Source organism: Sciurus vulgaris (genome assembly GCF_902686455.1).
Source record: "Sciurus vulgaris genome assembly, chromosome: 16".
NCBI lineage: Eukaryota > Metazoa > Chordata > Mammalia > Rodentia > Sciuridae > Sciurus > Sciurus vulgaris.
Window position 1 is genome coordinate 11,337,273 of NC_136477.1, and position 18,045 is coordinate 11,355,317.

The window sequence follows — 18,045 nt, forward strand, 5'->3', positions numbered from 1 at the left end:
TTTTTTGTACTAGGGATTGGACCCTGGGCACTCAACGAGTGACTCACATCCCCAGCTCAATTTTGTATTTTATTTAAAGACAGGATCTCACTGAGTTGCTTAGTGCCTTGCTTTTGCTGAGGCTGGCTGTGAACTTGTGATCCTCCTGCCTCAGCCTCCTGAGCTGTGGGCATTACAGTCGTGTGCCACCACACCCAACTTCTTTCTTCTTTATTTGTTATTTTCTTCTTTATTTCTTCTTTAGTTGTTGTTCTGGGGATGGAACCCAGGGCCTTCAGCATTCTAGGCAAGCACTCTACTACTGAGCCACAACCCCCCCCAGCCCTTAATTTTTAATTGATACATACTTATACACATGTATGGGTTACAATATAAAGGGATTTCTTTTTGAGGTGTTGAAAACGTTTGAAAATGACGGTATTAGCAGAGCATGGTGGCCTGTGCCTGTAGTCTCAGCTACTGTGGAGACTGAGGCGGGGAACCTAGGAGTTCCTTGGGCCCAGGAGTTTGAGGTTGGCCTGGGCAACACAGCAAGTCTGACTCAAAAAACAGAACAGCTGCAGGGTGGCTCATGATTGTTAATCCAAGACTTGGGAGGCTAAAATAGGAAGATTGCAAGTTCCAGGTTACCCTGGGCAATTTAGAGATCTCTGTTACAAAAAAAATAAAAATAAAAGGGACTGTAGCTCAGTGGTGGGGCTCCCCAGAATTAAATCCCCAGTTTAAAAAAATGTTGGCTGCAGTAATGATTGCATGTACATGCGAACATACTGAAAGTCACTGAATTCTACCCTATGAAGAGATGTATTGTGTAGGTGTGCATATGTAAAACTGTTCAAATAAATAAGTAAACGCCTTAGAATTTTTGATCCACTTTCTTAAGTATATTCATTGTTTGTCTAATGGTAGTGAAAACGGGAATTGCCTTATGAAATCATAGTCATTTCCATTTCAAAGTTCTCTAGGGGCACAAACTGCTGGATATCCAGTCAGTGTAAAATGTACAGCTCATAGTTTTAATGAACATATTTCATAGTTTGTGACTTATCTGAGAAGTTTCTCCTCCTAGGCTAGGGCTTGGGATTTTACCACTTAGCTCCAGTGCCAAGTGTTTGGGAGTGAAGAAGGCATGGGTGGAAGGCTCAACCCTGTCAACTGTCAAAGATCAAATTCTTTGTTAGATGTGGTGAGGTTACTTTTAAGTGTTTGCATTTATAAGCAAGCGTTATAGGTCCACAAGAGTCCTCAAAGCCTTAGGTCAAGCCGGGGAGGACATTTGACCCTTCAGTTTCTTTCTGGCATAACCGGGACAAAGGCCTCGCTTCCTCTAGACACGAAATCTGTGATTCTCTGCACACGCTTCTGTCTCCGCGTTCCGAAGGCGCTGCAGGCAGACACCAACACCAAACCCAAGGTCCAGTACAAGTTGTGCTTAAACGCAAAACCCCCGGCAGGGACAGGTTACCGGCCCGGTAACACCGGGGCGGCTCAGGGAGCGCCTTTCCGTTCGGCTGTCACAAGGGGGCGTGTCCGTGCGCACCGTCCAATCAGGGCCGCCGTCGGAAAGGTGTGGGCGGGAGCCGCGGCGCGCACGGCGGGAGGACGCTGCGCGCTCGGGCCGCTCAGCACCTTGGGTCTCGCCGCCGCTGGAGGGCCTCAGGTAGCGCGGGCACCTGCACCGGCCGCCGGAGCCAGAGGGTGGACGCCGGGACACCCCGGAAGCCGGGAAATGGTGAGCGTGGGACCAGGCATCCCGGGGCGGGGGAGGGGCCGTTGGAGCCGGCCGGAAGCGGCCGGGGCGGGACCCAGGCCTCCCTGCCTGGCTCTGGAGTCTGCGGTCAGGTCCGCCGGCGCCGCTCGGCCCTGGGTCCCTTCCCGCCCGCGGGAGCTCTGACAGGCAGCTGGGACCCCGGCCTCCCGTGTCGTACCTGCGCGGCGACTTGGGCCTGGCTCAGAGCCTGTCTGGGCAGGTCCGCCGCACGTCTCCTCAGACTGTGCGGCGACGGCGGGAGGGTCACCGGGAGACCCTCACTTGCGCGTTGGATCGGTGCGCGGGAGGAGCAGTGGTCTACCCGGGCCTGGGTTTCTCCTTTCTCCCCAAGGGGCCCGGTTTCCCCCCTGAGCTTTCTAAATAAATGGGAAGCAGGGTCTCAAATCCCGAGACCCTGTGCCCCCGGTCTAGCCCTCCCTAGGGCTGGCAATAAATTCCTAATTTCTAGATATATTTTCACATTCCCAAATGCCACCTACCCTTCTCCAGTTGACAGCATCGTTTATTAAATGCATCCTCGGTGGTGCATTTCAATCAAACCCGGTATTTTAATTACCATTTTTCCACACACGAATTAATAGTTCTTTTTAAAAAAAATTGTTCGTGGATATTTTTATGAGAGGGAAACAGAATAGTCACCTGGAGCTACGGTGTATGATATCCTTGTGCCTTTCTTCTCATCACTTCCCCAGGCATATACATTCTAGGGAACTCCTTTGGTTGAGGCGCCTCTTTGCGAACTTTCCTGGAAACTCTGACCTTTTAGCACAGCTCCAGGTCAGCGCGGTCCCTCCCTCAGTTTGTCACCTTGGAAAGATTTAAGTGTTTATTTGATTCTTATTTTTTCAGTAATATGAAATGTGTGTCATCAAGAGACCTTGGGGGAAGATGTGAAATATTTCCAACAGTTGATGATTCGCCTTTATCCGGTGACCCTTGAGGAACCTTAACAGTTTTGCCATTGCACAGCCCTTGCAGGCAAAACCTGAATTGCATCCACGTTTCCCTTCCCCTTCATTAGTGACTTCTTCCTCTGATGATATTCATTCTGGACACACAGATACTGGGGGAAAAAAAAAAAAAAAAGCTTACAGAAGCAAATGGGTGAGAGACCCTCATTTTTGTTCTATCTCTGACACCCTAGCTACTATCCCTGTCAGTACCCACATGATCTTTTGATATTCTGCAGGCAACATATTTTTTTGTTTACAAATTTTACTTACCCTCATTTATTCTGCTGCTTGCACATTGGCCCTCTTTGGATATCCAGCCCAACCACAAAAGAGTCTAGAGTTTTTATTCTGTTAACACAGAACTTTCATAGAGCAGGTTTTTTTTTTTTTTTTTTTTAATTAAGTCAAACTTCTTTCAAGTCTATTATGTGTATCTAAAAATTTGTCACCAATCCAAGGTCACACGGATTTGTTTTCCTATGTTATCTTCTAGATGTTTTATAGTTTTGCATTTTACATTTATGTGTATGATCCTTTTTAATTTTTGTGAAAGATGTAAAGTCTTTCTAGGATTGTGTGTTCTTGTTTTGTTGTGATGTTCATAGCTCTATTTGTTGAAATGACTATATTTTGTCATTCTAGTTCTTTTATGGTATTGGGGATGGAATGCAGAGCCTTGCATGTGCTTGGCAAGCATTCTACCACTGAGCTACACTCCCACTGCCTGCTTTTGCTTTAGTACTGGGGAATGAACCCCAGCCCTATCTTTCCATCTATCTATCTATCTAGATATCTATCATCTATCTGATACCCAGAATTGAACCCAGAGACGCTTAACCACTGAGACACATCCCCAGCTCTTTTTATTTTTTATTTCAGACAGGGTCTCACTAAGTTGCTAGGGCCTTGCTAAGTTGCTGAGGCTTGCTTTGAACTTTCAATCTTCTTACCTCAGCCTCCCAAGTCTTAGGGATTGCAGGCATGTGCCACCATGCTCTGCCCTATTTAATGTGCAAATCCCTTGCACATTGGAGAAAAAACCATGGGTCTGTAGGTCATGCTTATGTATAAATGTATAGGAAATAGCAATGGAGTGTATCACTTGACTCTTCTATTCTTTTATAATTATTTTAATGTTATTGTATTTTTATACCTTTATTTATTTATTTATTTATTTACTTTTTCAGGACTGAGGATAGAACTCAGGGCCGTGCATGTGCTAAGCAAGCACTCCGCCACTGAGCTAAATTCTCAACCCCCCTTTATTTTATTTATTTATTTTTATGTCGTGCTGAGGATTGAGCCCAAATTCTCACGCATACTAGACAAGTGCTCTATCACTGAGCTACAACAGCCCTCCTTTTTATTTATTTTGAGACAGGGTTTCACTAAGTTGCACAGGCTTATCTCAACTTGCCATCCTTCTGCCTCAGCCTCCCAAATAGACATAAGCCACTATGCCTGGTGACTTTGGTCCTTTTTCAAAAATCAGTTTACTATATGAGTGAATCTGTAAAAGAAGCAATTGAGAGTATATTAACGTTGAGTATATTAACATTGTATCCTTCAACCTTCCTGGACTTTTACCTTCTGTAGTTCCAGGAGTTTATTGTATATTTTCTGAGATTTTCTGTACTACTTAGGCAATCAGTCATATGCAACAACATGTGTATTGCAGCTTTATTCGTCATAGCCAAGATATGTAAACAATCTAAATATCCATCAGTGAGTAAATGGGTAAAGTAAGTGTGGTATTTACATGCAGTGAAATATTAAAAATAAAGCAGTCCTACCATTTTCCACACTAAGAATGGACCTGGGGGGTGTTACACTCAGAAAAACGAATACTGTGAGATCTCATGTATATATAATAATCTAAAATATTTAAATTCTTGGAAGCAGAGAGTAGAATGATCATTTGCAGGGGAGTGGGGAAATGAGCAGGTGGTGTTCAAGGGAACAACGTTTCTGTTATGCAGATAAATTGTGGAGATCTGTACAACAAGGTGCCTATTACTAGCAACACTGTATTTTATAGTTAAAAATTTTCAGGTAGATTTTGCATTCTGTTCTTTTTTTTTTTTTTTTTTTTGTATTGTGTTCTTAACACAAACAGGAATACATACACAAACAGAGTAATGAGAGTGGGAGTAGTAATGAGGTTGTTGATGGATATGCCTGTGGCCTTACGGGAGTGGTGGTTGCATTTATCCCCATTGGTGTATGTATTTAATGTATATATTAAATATATATGGCTTATACATATTGATCAAACCTCCATAAAGTGTTTTTTTTTTTTTTAAGTATGTGTTCATAAGTGGATCCTGGGCAGGATTAGTCTCTTGATATTCACTGGCTCATCCTGATTCTTTGATAGTTTTTATACCTTTATCATCTCTTCTTACTTGTTATGCAGTGTCCTTTTACTTTAGCCTCATCTGAACTTTCTGCAAATGAGCATTAATGGAGTTACAGTGAACAGGTTTTTGAGTGGTTTCTTTGCCTCACGTGATAGAATCTGAGGCTGGGAGTAGTAGTCCAGTGATTATGATGTTTGGGCTCTCTCAGGTTGATTTTTTGCTCTTATAAAAAATACTGACCCTTGGGGTGCTGGGGTTGTGGCTCGGTGGTAGAGCACTTGCCTAGCATATGTGAGATGCTGAATTGGATTCTCAGCACCACATATAAATAAAATGAATAAAAATAAAGTCCTATCAACATCTAAAAACAATTAAAAAATACTGATCCTGTCATTTTGCTGTCCTTCACTAAATACAAATACACAATAAATCCTTTGCACATTGGAGAAAAAACCATTGGTCTGTAGGTCATGCTTATGTATAAATGTATAGGAAATAGCAATGGAGTGTATCACTTGACTCTTCTATTCTTTTATAATCTAATTTATAAGAAATGGGATCTGCCCGCAATTTCATTTGGCTGTTTCCTCATCATCAAAACCTTATGTGATGTGTGTGAGATTGGGGGAGATGGCACACACCTGTAATCCCAGCTACTTGGGAGGCTGAGGCTGGAGGATTACAAATTTGAGACAAGCCTGGGAAATTAGTGAGACACTATCTCAAATTTTAAAAGGGCAGGGCATGCACTTCTTGGTAGATTACTTGCCTAGCATGCTCCAGCTCCTGGTTCAAGTCCAAGAACTGATGAGAGAGCGGTGGGGGAAAGGGGTGTGTTGGACTACAGGTGTGTGCTACCACGCCTGGCTTCATGTGTTCATTTTTATTCTGCACACTAATATTATACTGTACACATTAGAGATAACTGTATCCCTACTTTGTGTTTTTTTTTAACTTTCTTCATTTTAATATATTTGAATGCCTTTGTGTCTTCCTTCACAGCTTTTTGTTGCATGAGAAAAATTCTCCCTGTTCTTGCATCAAAAGAAATTAGAGGACGGGAGTTGTAACTCAGTGGTAGAGCAGGTACTTAGCATTCAGGAGGTCCTGGGTCTCGTCTCTAGCACTAAACACAAAAAATTTGCCTGTGACTTCTGAAAGTGTTTGTATGTCTTTCACATTTAAATATACATTAATTGATTATGTCTATAGCAGAGATGTGATATAATACATTTTTCCATTATGTAAGTTAGGTAACAGTTTGTTCATTCCCCATGTATTAGTGATCTCTTTACGTTCTCTACAGTGTTTCAAATTACATGTAAATGCCAGCCCTTTGAAAACTTTTTTTCCATTCCCTTGATCTGTTTATCTCTCTGCTAGTGTCCTGTTCAGAATATTGTAACTCAAAAAATAATTGACATATGTTAGAAGAGCCTCACTTTGTTCTGCAGATGACTCTACGCGCTGTTTGACACTTGTTCCTAAGAGGTTCACAGTAGTAGTTCTGTACTCCTAATAAGTCTGGGAGATCTATGGAATTTTCTGAGATGCTGTATGGGAGAATTGACACCTTTTTTTCCCTTTTGGTTGCACTGGGGACTGAACCCAGGATTGTGTGCATGCTAGGCAAGTGTTCCACCACTGATGCTCCCCAGGCCCTTTTAAAATTTTTATTTTGAGACCGAGGCTTGCTGAGTTGCCCAGGCAGGCTTCAAACCTGTGATCCTCTTACCTCAGCCTATTGAGTATTCGGGATTATAGGTGTGCACCACTGTGTCCCGTGAGAAGTGACATCTGGTGTATTGTAATAATGGTGCCAGCTTTATACTAATTTCATTCTGCATAGATATTAACCAATAATTTTTTTGGTGTTATGATGCTGGGGATTGAACCCAGGCCCTCAGGGATAATAGGTAAGCACTCTGGCACTGAGCTATATCCTTAGCTACAATAAAATGTTCTCCATTAGAATTGTTAAACGGCTTTCTTTAGTCTTATCTAGTAGTTGTATGTGTTCTGGAGGAAAGCAGCTGCAGGCTTCCAAATGTTTCCTCCTAATGTAATAACATAGATGGGCTCAGTTCCCCAAGCAGTAACTTGTGACAATATATGAGATATTATCTACGAGGGAAGCTCATTAGCACCTTAGTGCTCAGAGTGCTTTCTGGGGGCTCATCAAGTAGCTCTCTACCTAGTATGTAAAAGGGTCCAGATTCTCAGAAGGAAAACAGACATTTCTTATATTATGTGAACAGTTTAAATATACCGAGCCACTCTTTCAACTTTTTATTTATGGTGCTGGGAATTGAACTCAGGGCCTTTGCACGTGATAGATTAGCACCCTATCACTGAACTATCCCCAGATCTCATGTACTCTGTTTTTGTTTTGTTTTGTTTTGTTTTGTTTTTCTTTATTCCTCTTTTTGTTAACTGGGAATTCATCCCGTCCTTTTATTTTTTTATTTTGAGACAGGGTCTTGCAAAGTTGCTGAGACTGACCTTGAACTTTCCATCCTCCTGACTCAGCCTGCTGAGTTGCTGGAATTATAGACATTTGCCATCACACCTGGCTGTAGGTTTGCTTTGAGGTTTCCTTTTTTTTTTTTTTCCCCTCGTCACTATTGTAACTAAAATTAAGTCTGTCTGAAATGATCACTATGCAAATATGAGTGAAGAACAAACTTCTAAGCAGGCATTGCTAACGATAAGCATCTCAAGCCTACTAGTGTTAAAACCCTTCTGCTCATTCATTTCTTTAAGCAAGTCATAGATTCTTTCTACGAGGAGTAATTAGGGCAGATCCAAGCAGCTCATTTCCCTAGAGCAGTCAACAAGAGGGATGTTGATTTTTTGCTGTCAACTCCCACATCAGAGTTTCTGTTTCAGAGCTTTTCCCTCTGCCCCTGCACATGGATAGCAATAGATTAAGGCTCGTTGTAGAGATCAGCATTTGGGGGAATTATCTGGCTGAGAGATTCCTATGCTGCTTGGTTCTCAGGTGTACCTCATGGGAACTCAAATGAGTGACATGGTAGACCAGCGTCTCGAGTAACTGGTAGGGAATCATTTCCTCTTGAGGTTGGAGAAAGGGGAATTCATTTCTTCTGGAGGATAACATTGATGGAATCTTTTATATATTTTGCAATCATGGGGAGATTTAATGTTAGTCAGCTTTCTGTCTCTAGGAAAAAAATATCTGAGACATAATAAAGGTTTATTTTGGTTCAGTTTCAGTCCATGTTGCTTGGTCCTATTACCTTGGGCCTGTGGTGTCAGAGCACATCGTGGCAGGAGTGTGTGGCAGAGCGGCCTGTAAAAATGAAACAGGAGGGACCACGGTTTCAATATCCATATTAAGGACATGCCTCCAGTGATCTAACTTCCTTCCACTAGGCCCCAATCTCCTAAAGGTTCTACTACCTCCCAATAGTGCCACAGGCTGGGGACCAAACCTTCAACACAGGGGCCTTTGGAAGACATTTAAGAACCAAACTGTCATTCACTATCAAGCTATTGTGGACTTCAGTGATCTTTCTTACAAATTGCAACTCTTTTTTTTTTTTTTTTTTTTTGTTTTGTTTTGTTTTGTTTTGTACTGGGTTTTGAACTCTGGGGCACTTGACTACTGAGCCACATCCCCAGCCCTATTTTGTATTTTATTTAGAGACAGGGTCTCACTGAGTTTCTTAGTGCCTCACCATTGCTGAGGCTGGCTTTGAACTTATGATCCTCCAGCCTTAGCCTGCCAAGCCACTGGGATTACAGGCATACACCACTATACCTGGCCAAATTGCAACTCTTTTTTTCTTTTTTTTTTTTTTTTTTTTTGTGGTGCTAGGGATTGAACCCAGGGCCTTGTGCATGTGAGGCAAGCACTCTACCAACTGAGCTACATCTCCAGCCCCAAATTGCAACTCTTAACCCAACTGTGATCCTGAAGGTCAGCATTGCTCAGCTATACTATTAAGGGTCTTCGAGGAAGAATTGCTCTGGTACCTTATCATCTCTGTCTTGTGTGTGCTAGAAATTGATGAGAAGCAAACCTGAGCCTCGTGAGCACAGGGATTCTGTGGAAGTCTAAGTTGTCATGCCTTCTTCCTTGTGCCTGTGGTCTTCCTTCCCTGCATCAAATGTGTCTTGGGAAAAAAAAAAAAAAAAAAGAACTACTGAGTCTGTGGTATGTATCACACAGTGAGCTCTGGAAGAATATTTTCATTCAGCCAATTGGATTTGACTTCCGCTAAAGAGCTGTAGAACTTCAGGACAACATGACCAGCTGGGTGGTTGTTACAATTAAACTACTACAGCCTCTTGTTATCATATATACAATTAGGGGGTAGAAGAAAAAGTATACAGTACTTAAGTATGTCTTTGTGTATTAAAACCTCATACAGTTGAGTGTGGTGGCACATGCCTATAATCCCAGCTACTCAGGAGGACTGAGGCCAGGAGGATGGCAAAGGTCAAGAAGGGTCAGTTCTGGCAACCTAGTGAGACCCTGTCTCAAAATAAAATCAGAAGAACTGGGGGGTATAGCTTCAGTGGTAGGGCCTAGCATGCACAAAGTGAGGAATGTCTAGTCTTATAATGGAAATATTTTGTTTAATTTATTAGACTTATCAAAGATGTTGTGTATTGCTGTCATTAGAGAGTAATAAGACTAAAGTGATCAAAGTAAAATGTAGAAACATTTTCTTGCATCTGTGGCACTGTTAAATTTACAAAGCAAGTGATTGTTGACAGAGCTTTGGAGGTCCTGATAACCAAGTTACAGAATGAATATTTGGAGGACCACAGACGCATAATGTGAACCGGTTAGTGAATCGAGTATAGGTCCCCTGTGCTGTGGAGTCTCATCTGTCCCCTTTACACATACATATGTTGAATGTTTTAGGACTCAGTGGCCTTTGAGGATGGTGGCTTGTGAACTTCACCCAGGAGGAGTGGGCTTTGCTGGATCCTTCTCAGAGAAAACCTCTACAGAGATGTATGCAGGAAACCTTCATCAACTTGCTTCTATAGGTAAGAACAAAATTATTCCCACACTTAGTCAATTAAAGAACAAGTATTTCTTGTTGATCAACCAGGTTCTAAAATTTGAGTTTTGAAAGGGAATAGTTTGGTGAGTAAATCTGGCAAGGTAGGAGCTAATTGTGGACCTAGAATCTAATACTTTTTGTATAATTCCAAATAATTTACAGTGATTTTTCTGCATTTGCATTATAGGGGAAAATTGGGAAGACCAGAACATGGAAGATCAATTCAAAAACCAGGGACAAAATCTTAGGTAAGTTGTACATAGAAAAAAAGTAGTGTCCCATGAGAGAATCTTACTATGTCATGAAATTTTAAGAAACAAGTAAACAAATGAACCACGCACACACACACCCCAAAAAACCTCAATTTTTTATTTATTGACCTCTAGAAAAATTTCACTGAGATTTTTTAAATGACATAAATATTCAGTATTTGTTTACCCAAAAACAATATTAAGAAATTCAGTATTATGAATATCACTGGGATTTTTTGGGGGGAGGGTATTGTTGATTAAATTCATGTCCTTGCACACACTAGGCAAGCACTCTACCTTTGAGTAACCCTTAATTTAATTTTATTTCAAGACAGTGACTTGCTAAGTTGCTCAAATTGGTCTTGAACTTGTGATCCCCCTGCCTCAGCCTCCCAAATACCAGGATTATAGGTGTGCGTCACTGTGCCTGTTTAATATCACTGTTTTGGTAATAGTTGTAGTCAAACACTCTTCCAGAACATTTGTTATGTATACTGAAAATACTAAAAGTATAATTCTGCTACCTATTAATTGTGCAATCTTTAGCAATCATTAATAAAAAAGGCACTGATAACGCATGTCTTGTTTTTTTACAGAGGTCGTGCTGTAGAGAGACTCTGTGAAAGAAAAGAAGGTCAGTTTGGGGAAACCTTCAGTCAGATTCCAAATCTTAAACGGAACAAGAAAACTCTTCCTGGAGTAAAACCACATGAGTGCAGTGTGTGTGGGAAAGTCTACATGTGTCATTCATCTCTTAACAGGCACATGAAATGTCACACTGAACGCAAACCATATGAGAGCCACAAATATGGAGAGAAGTCCTATGAATGTAAGGAATGTGGGAAAACATTCAACTTTCGAAGTTCATTTCGAATACATGAAAGGACTCACACTGGAGAGAAGCCCTATAAGTGTAAGCAATGTGGGAAAGCTTTCTGTTGGCCCAGTTCCTTTCAGATACATGAAAGGACTCACACTGGAGAGAAGCCCTACGAATGCAAGGAGTGCGGCAAAGCCTTCATTTATCACACAACTTACCGAGGACACATGAGAATGCACACAGGAGAGAAACCTTATCAGTGTAAAGAATGTGGGAAAACCTTCAGTCATCCGAGTTCATTTCGAAACCATGAAAGAACTCACTCTGGAGAGAAACCATATGTATGTGAACAATGTGGAAAAGCCTTCAGATACTACCAAACTTTTCAAATACATGAAAGGACTCACACCGGGGAAAAGCCCTATCAGTGTAAGCAATGTGGGAAAGCTCTCAGTTGTCCCACTTCCTTTCGAAGTCACGAAAGGATTCACACTGGAGAAAAACCCTACAAATGTAGAAAATGTGGCAAAGCCTTCAGTTTCCCTAGCTCCTTTCGAAAACATGAAAGAATTCATACTGGAGAGAAACCTTATGATTGTAAGCAGTGTGGGAAAGCGTTCATTTCTCTTCCAAGCTTTCGAAGACACATGATAATGCACACTGGGAATGGGCCTTATAAATGTAAGGAATGTGGGAAAGCCTTTGATTGTCCCAGTTCATTTCAAATTCATGAGAGAACTCACACTGGAGAGAAACCCTATGAATGTAAACAGTGTGGGAAGGCCTTTAGTTGTTCCAGTTCCTTTCGAATGCATGAAAGGACTCACACTGGGGAAAAACCCCATGAGTGTAAGCAATGTGGGAAGGCCTTCAGTTGTTCCAGTTCTGTGCGAATACATGAAAGGACTCACACCGGAGAAAAACCCTATGAGTGTAAACAGTGTGGGAAGGCCTTTAGTTGTTCCAGTTCATTTCGAATGCATGAAAGAATTCACACTGGAGAGAAGCCCTATGAGTGTAAACAGTGTGGGAAGGCCTTTAGTTTTTCTAGTTCCTTTCGAATGCACGAAAGAACACACACTGGAGAGAAGCCTTATGAGTGTAAGCAGTGTGGGAAGGCCTTCAGTTGTTCCAGTTCCTTTCGAATGCATGAAAGGACTCACACTGGAGAGAAGCCCTATGAATGTAAACATTGTGGGAAGGCCTTTAGCTGTTCAAGTTCCATTCGAATACATGAAAGAACTCACACTGGGGAAAAACCTTATGAATGTAAACAGTGTGGCAAAGCCTTCAGTTGTTCCAGTTCTGTTCGAATGCATGAAAGAACTCACACTGGAAAGAAACCCTATGAATGTCAACAGTGTCATAAGGCCTTCAGTTGTTCCCGTTCCTTTCGAATCCATGAAAGAACTCACACTGGAGAGAAACCCTATGAATGTCAACAGTGTGGTAAAGCATTTAAGTGTTCTCGTTCCTTTCGAATACATGGAAGAACTCACAGTGGACAGTAACTAATTGTAAAGTTTTCACTTGTTCCATTTGTCTTTGAAGATATGAAAGGACTCTTGCTGTAGAGAAACCCTATGAATATAAAATGCAGAAAACTTTCAGTTCTCTGGGTATGACTATCAGAAGGAGCTCTTATTAGAGAGAAACCCTAAGACCATAAACAATATGGGAAAGCCTTCAGTCATCACACAACTTTTTGAGGACATGCAAGAATGCATTCTGAAGGAATACCATACAAATGGAAAGAATATGTAAAACCCTACAGTTGTCCCAGTTTATTTGGAAACCATACACAAACACACTGGAGAGCAGTTTATTGAATGTAAACAACATGAGAAAGACAGTTGGCTCATGCTCTGACATATGTGAGAAGGCACACTGGAGAGTAACTATAAAAGTGAAAAACAACGGAAAGTTTTCAATATTCATGTGATATTCCCTGTCATGTGAATCTTCAAACTCATGTAAAGACTCCCACTGGAGAGAGGTCCTACAAATGTACATAATACAAATTAATTCACATATATCATTCCAGAACATCCACAACATGAAAGATGTTTTAAAACTTGCAAGCATATTTTTTAGTTGCTTATTAAAGTATCCCTGGACTATGGATTTCTATTTATTACTTTCACAGATGAACATAAGGTGAGATAACTCTGTAAGCAATAGTACACAAGTTTAATAATGTTTTTTCATTGAATCAGTTATTATAATTTTCTTTCCTTTTTGAAGTGTGCTGAGTTCATGGGTGAACCAAAGCGTATTTCCAACATGAAAGTTTTTAATATTTTTTTTGTTCTGCAAATAATGGGCCATTGAAAAATGACAATTTGGAAATCATTGGGATTTTCCTACTGGCCATGGGTGGCAGGTATTAGATGTCTCTTACCCATTATATGATTTTAATCATTCCTTCTGATTTAAATACTCTTCTTTGGAGGAGGAGCAGAGGAGACTTTTTTCTCTGCTAATAGTTGCCATAAATTTATGAATATGCAAAGTTTACCTTACAGTATAATCTCATTTAAATTATTTTCATCTTTTGCTCTGTTAGTCATTTTCTGGCTGTGATTTAGATGATAGACTTTGCATTAAGAGGAGACTTGTGGTAGCACAATATAATCTTAGTTGGAAATGACTTTCCTGAATTGCATTAACATGGATAACAGTGTGGCCTGTTTTCTACAATCCATCCCATTCAGTTCCATGCTAGAATTCATCAGTAGTATATTTGTTTGAGATACAGAGAGCAGAAATGATGAAGGGTGTGGGTTTTGTAGCTATCATATATGGAACTGGACGGTGGATAGGGGCTTCAGGGATACCTGCTTCTACCTCATTTTCCTGATGCTTTGCCCTGCCCGTCATCAGTACAGTCATGTGCTGTTTAACAGTGTTTCAGTCAACAACAGGATGCATGTGTAGTGGTCTTTTAAGATTATAAGGGACCTTAAAATTTTCTATTGCTTAGTGACATCATATTCACTGTGATGTCATAGTGCAAAGTACTGTGTGTGTGTGGTAAAGCTGGCATAAACAAACCTGCTTTACCAGTAGTATAAAAATATAGCACATGCAATTAGATTTAGACATAATACTTATAGTAATAATAGACAACTGTGTTACTGGTTTATGTGTTCTCTATACTATAGTTTTTATCATTTTAGATTGCATTCTTATTTTTTTTAAGTATAAGACAGCCTCAGGCAGGTCCCTCAGGAAGCATTCCAGAAGAAGGCCTTGTCATCATCCCTGGGCAGCTCCATGTGTGGTGTTGCCCTGAAGACCTTCCAGGCAGACAGTTGTGGAGGTGGAAGACTTCAGAAGTCTTCCCAGGATCATTGACGGTCCTGGACTGTGGAGGCCTAGGCTAACGTGTGTGTTTGTGTCCTAGTTTTTAACAAAAAGGTTAAAAAAATTTAAAAATCAGAAAATTTTGAAATAAATTGAAAATAAAACCTCATGGGGTAAGAACATAAAGAAAATATTTTTGTACAGCTGTGCAGTGTGTTTTCTTTTTTTGCTTTTTTTCCATTTTCAGATGGGTAATATGCTGATGTTGTAACAAGGTTTGAGGGAGGCACCTCTCACACATCTGTGTGAAAACCCAAGCATGGTGCTTGTAAACCATAAAAAGGCTCTTATGTTTTAACCTAAGTGTTATTACAAAAGAGTCAAAAAGTGCAAAAAATATTTTAGTGGGTTGTGGGTATAGCTCAATGTTAGAACACTTTCCTAGCAAGCATGTGGCCCTGGGTTTGATCCACAGCTGAAAAAAGTTATTTTTAAGTTCATTAAGTAAAAATGGTACAGTAAACTAAGGTTAATTTATTATTGAAGAAAAAAAATTTTTAGAAAAATTAGTGTGGCCTAAGTGTGCACACAATTTACAAAATCTACAGTAGTATACAGAAACATCCTAGGGCTTCACATTCACTTCCCACTCACTGACTCACCCACAGCAACTTCCAGTCATGCAGCCTCCGTTTATGGTAAGTGCCCTGTTTAGGTGTACCACTTTTTATCTTTTATACTGTATTTTTATTGTATCTTTTCCACGTTTAGATATACAAATACTATGTGTTATAATTGCCTATAATACTGAGTACAGTTACATGCTGTATAGGTTTATAGCTTAGGAGCAATAAGCTGTGTTATACAGTCTAGATGTATAGTAGGCTGTACCATCTAGGTTGGTATAGTAAGTATATTTTATCCTCAAAAAGATGCAACTACCTGATAATGCATTTTTAGAACACCTCCCCTTAAGCAGTAGATGCCTATATTCTCAAAGTTACCACTAATTGCTTGTCATCTTTACAGAGATGTAGTGTACAGACACCTACCAGGTTCCACTCAACATTCATTACAGTTTAGATTTTCCTGCAAACTTAAATATGTACATAATTTGGACTCTCAAGGTTGGAAATATTCCCTGATGTTTTGACTTTTCCTCATCTCTAGATTGAATTCATCAAGGGTCTTACATTTATGTAGTAAACACCTTGTATTAATGCTGCCAGTGACTGCATGCTTCTGAATCACCATGATAGTTATAGTAGTGCATTCAGAAAGAACATGGGCCAAGCATGGTGGTATACACCTGTAATCCCAGAGACTGGGGAGGCCGAGGCAGGAGAATCCCAAGTTTAAGGTTAGTTTCAGCAACTTAGCAAGATCCTGTCTCAAAAAATAAAAAAAGGGCTGGGGAGGTAGTTCACTGGTAAAGCATCCCTTGGGTCAATCCCCAGCATTGCAACAGCAACAAAAGAACTACATGGAAGTTTTCCTTTATTGCATTGTGCAGTGAATGCATTGATCAGTCCTTAGTTTTAAAAATGAGCATCTTCCTCATAGCAAGTGGTTTGTCTATTTCCTGTCACTGTTGAACATAATCTATGTTTTCAGTTACATTTCATTGTATGTGATAAAGTGTGCCTGTTTTTGTCAGACTATTCTGTACATGTTTTCTAGAATATTTTATTAACTGTTTTCAAATAATTTGTATACTATCAATTGTCTTTTTCATTTCTTATAAGGATATATTAAAATACTCCATTGCCGTTATGGGCTTTCAGATTATTTGTAATTTTGTCAAGTTAACCATTGGCTATTCAAAGTTAATATTACCATGTACATACAAGATTGAGTATTGTTAGGGAATTTTTATTTTTTATTCTTGATAGTTCTTTTTTAAAATTTATTTTTATTATAAACAAATGGGATACATGTTGTTTCTGTTTGTACATGGAGTAATAGCATACCATTTGCATAATCATACATTTATATAGGTTTATGATGTTTGATTCATTGTTATTTTTTCCTTCCCCCACCCCTCTTTCCTCTATACAGTCCCTCCTTCCTCCATTCTTGCCCCCCTCCCACCCCCCCATTATGTGTCATCATCCGCTTATCAGTGAGATCATTCGCCTTTTGGATTTTTCAGATTGGCTTATCTCACTTAGCATGATATTCTCCAATTTCATCCATTTGCCTGCAAATGCCATAATTTTATTATTCTTTATAGCTGAGTAATATTCCATTGTGTATATATATATATATATATATATATACCACAGTTTCTTTATCCATTCATCAATTGAAGGACATCTAGGTTGGTTCCACAGTCTGGCTATTGTGAATTGAGCAGCTATGAACATTGATGTGGCTGTATCTCTGTAGTATGCTGATTTTAAGTCCTTTGGGTATAGGCAGAGGAGTGGGACAGCTGTGTCAAATGGTGGGTCCATTCCAAGTTTTCTAAGGAATCTCCACACTGCTTTCGAGAGTGGCTGCACTAATTTGCAGCCCCACCAGCGATGTATGAGTACCTTTCCTCCCACATCCTCTCCAACACCTATTGTTGCTTGTATTCTTGATAATCGCCATTCTAATTGGGGTGAGATGGAATCTCAGTGTAGTTTTGATTTGCATTTCTCTTATTACTAAAGATGGTGACTAATTTCTCCATTCATTCCGAAAAGCTAAAACTCAATCATTTTGTCAAAGCCCTCTTGCCAGAGACCTCCAGGATCTCTGGTGCTCAGTGTTTAGAGTGCCTCTGGGATCAATCCCAGAGCTGCTGAAAAGAAAACTCCATGGAGCGGTGCGTGGCAGTGTGAGAGTATAAATTATGTGTCTATATGTTGAACCCTCAAGGTTAGGAGTATTCCCTGATGTTCTGACTCCCCTAGATTAGATCTACATCAAATTCATCTAGGGTCTAGTAAGTAGTAAAACCCTTGTTTACTAAATAGTATTAATATTGTAGTCGGAGAGTGTTAAGAGTTGTAATAAGAATGACCACAAACCATAAGCGGCTAGGGAGAGTTGGTAAGAAAACATTGAAAAGGATTCTTTTTAGACTTGGGTTTTTGTTAGTCAGTGAAGGGAGATTTTCTCTATACTGGATGCTGTACATTGAACCTAATTACATCACTGGTTATAATAATTCTTATCTAGAAAGAAGGAAGAATGAAGTTGAGCTAACCCTGTTTGCAAGAAACTCCAGCTGTGTTGGTCAGTAGAGGACTATTTTGGTCAGTTTTGTGGTTTCGGTGCCCCTGTCCCCTTCACCCCTTTTTAAAGAGTTAAATTTTTTTTTCAGTCTGAGGAACAAACCCAGGGCCTAGTACTAGCTAGGCAAGTGATCTGCCACAGAGCTACATCCCTGCCCTAACATTTCCCCCTCCATTTTAAAAGAGATTCTCACCATGTTGCCCACTATGTTGATCTTAAACTCCTTGATTCTGGAGAAATGTAAACACGTGTCCACAGAAAACCATGTACATGAATGGCGTTGGCAACATTCTTCATAATATCCAAAAGGTAGAAAC

At 40.2% G+C, this 18,045-nt stretch overlaps 1 protein-coding gene and 1 long non-coding RNA gene across 2 annotated transcripts in view; one reads left to right on the top strand and one right to left on the bottom strand.

The window, feature by feature from the left end:
- Window positions 1-18,045, bottom strand: part of LOC306646592 — an 82,987-nt gene that overhangs the window by 46,899 nt on the left and 18,043 nt on the right. The gene's annotated exons all lie outside the window — the stretch shown is intronic.
- The window catches only part of LOC306646584 (uncharacterized protein), a 63,834-nt gene continuing 56,148 nt past the window's right edge, over window positions 10,360-18,045 (top strand). Inside the window, exons 1-3 of the transcript XR_013759879.1 lie at window positions 10,360-10,374; window positions 10,974-11,011; window positions 11,139-13,354. The gene's annotated coding sequence lies outside the window, so the exon portion shown is untranslated. The remainder of the gene's footprint in view (window positions 10,375-10,973; window positions 11,012-11,138; window positions 13,355-18,045) is intronic.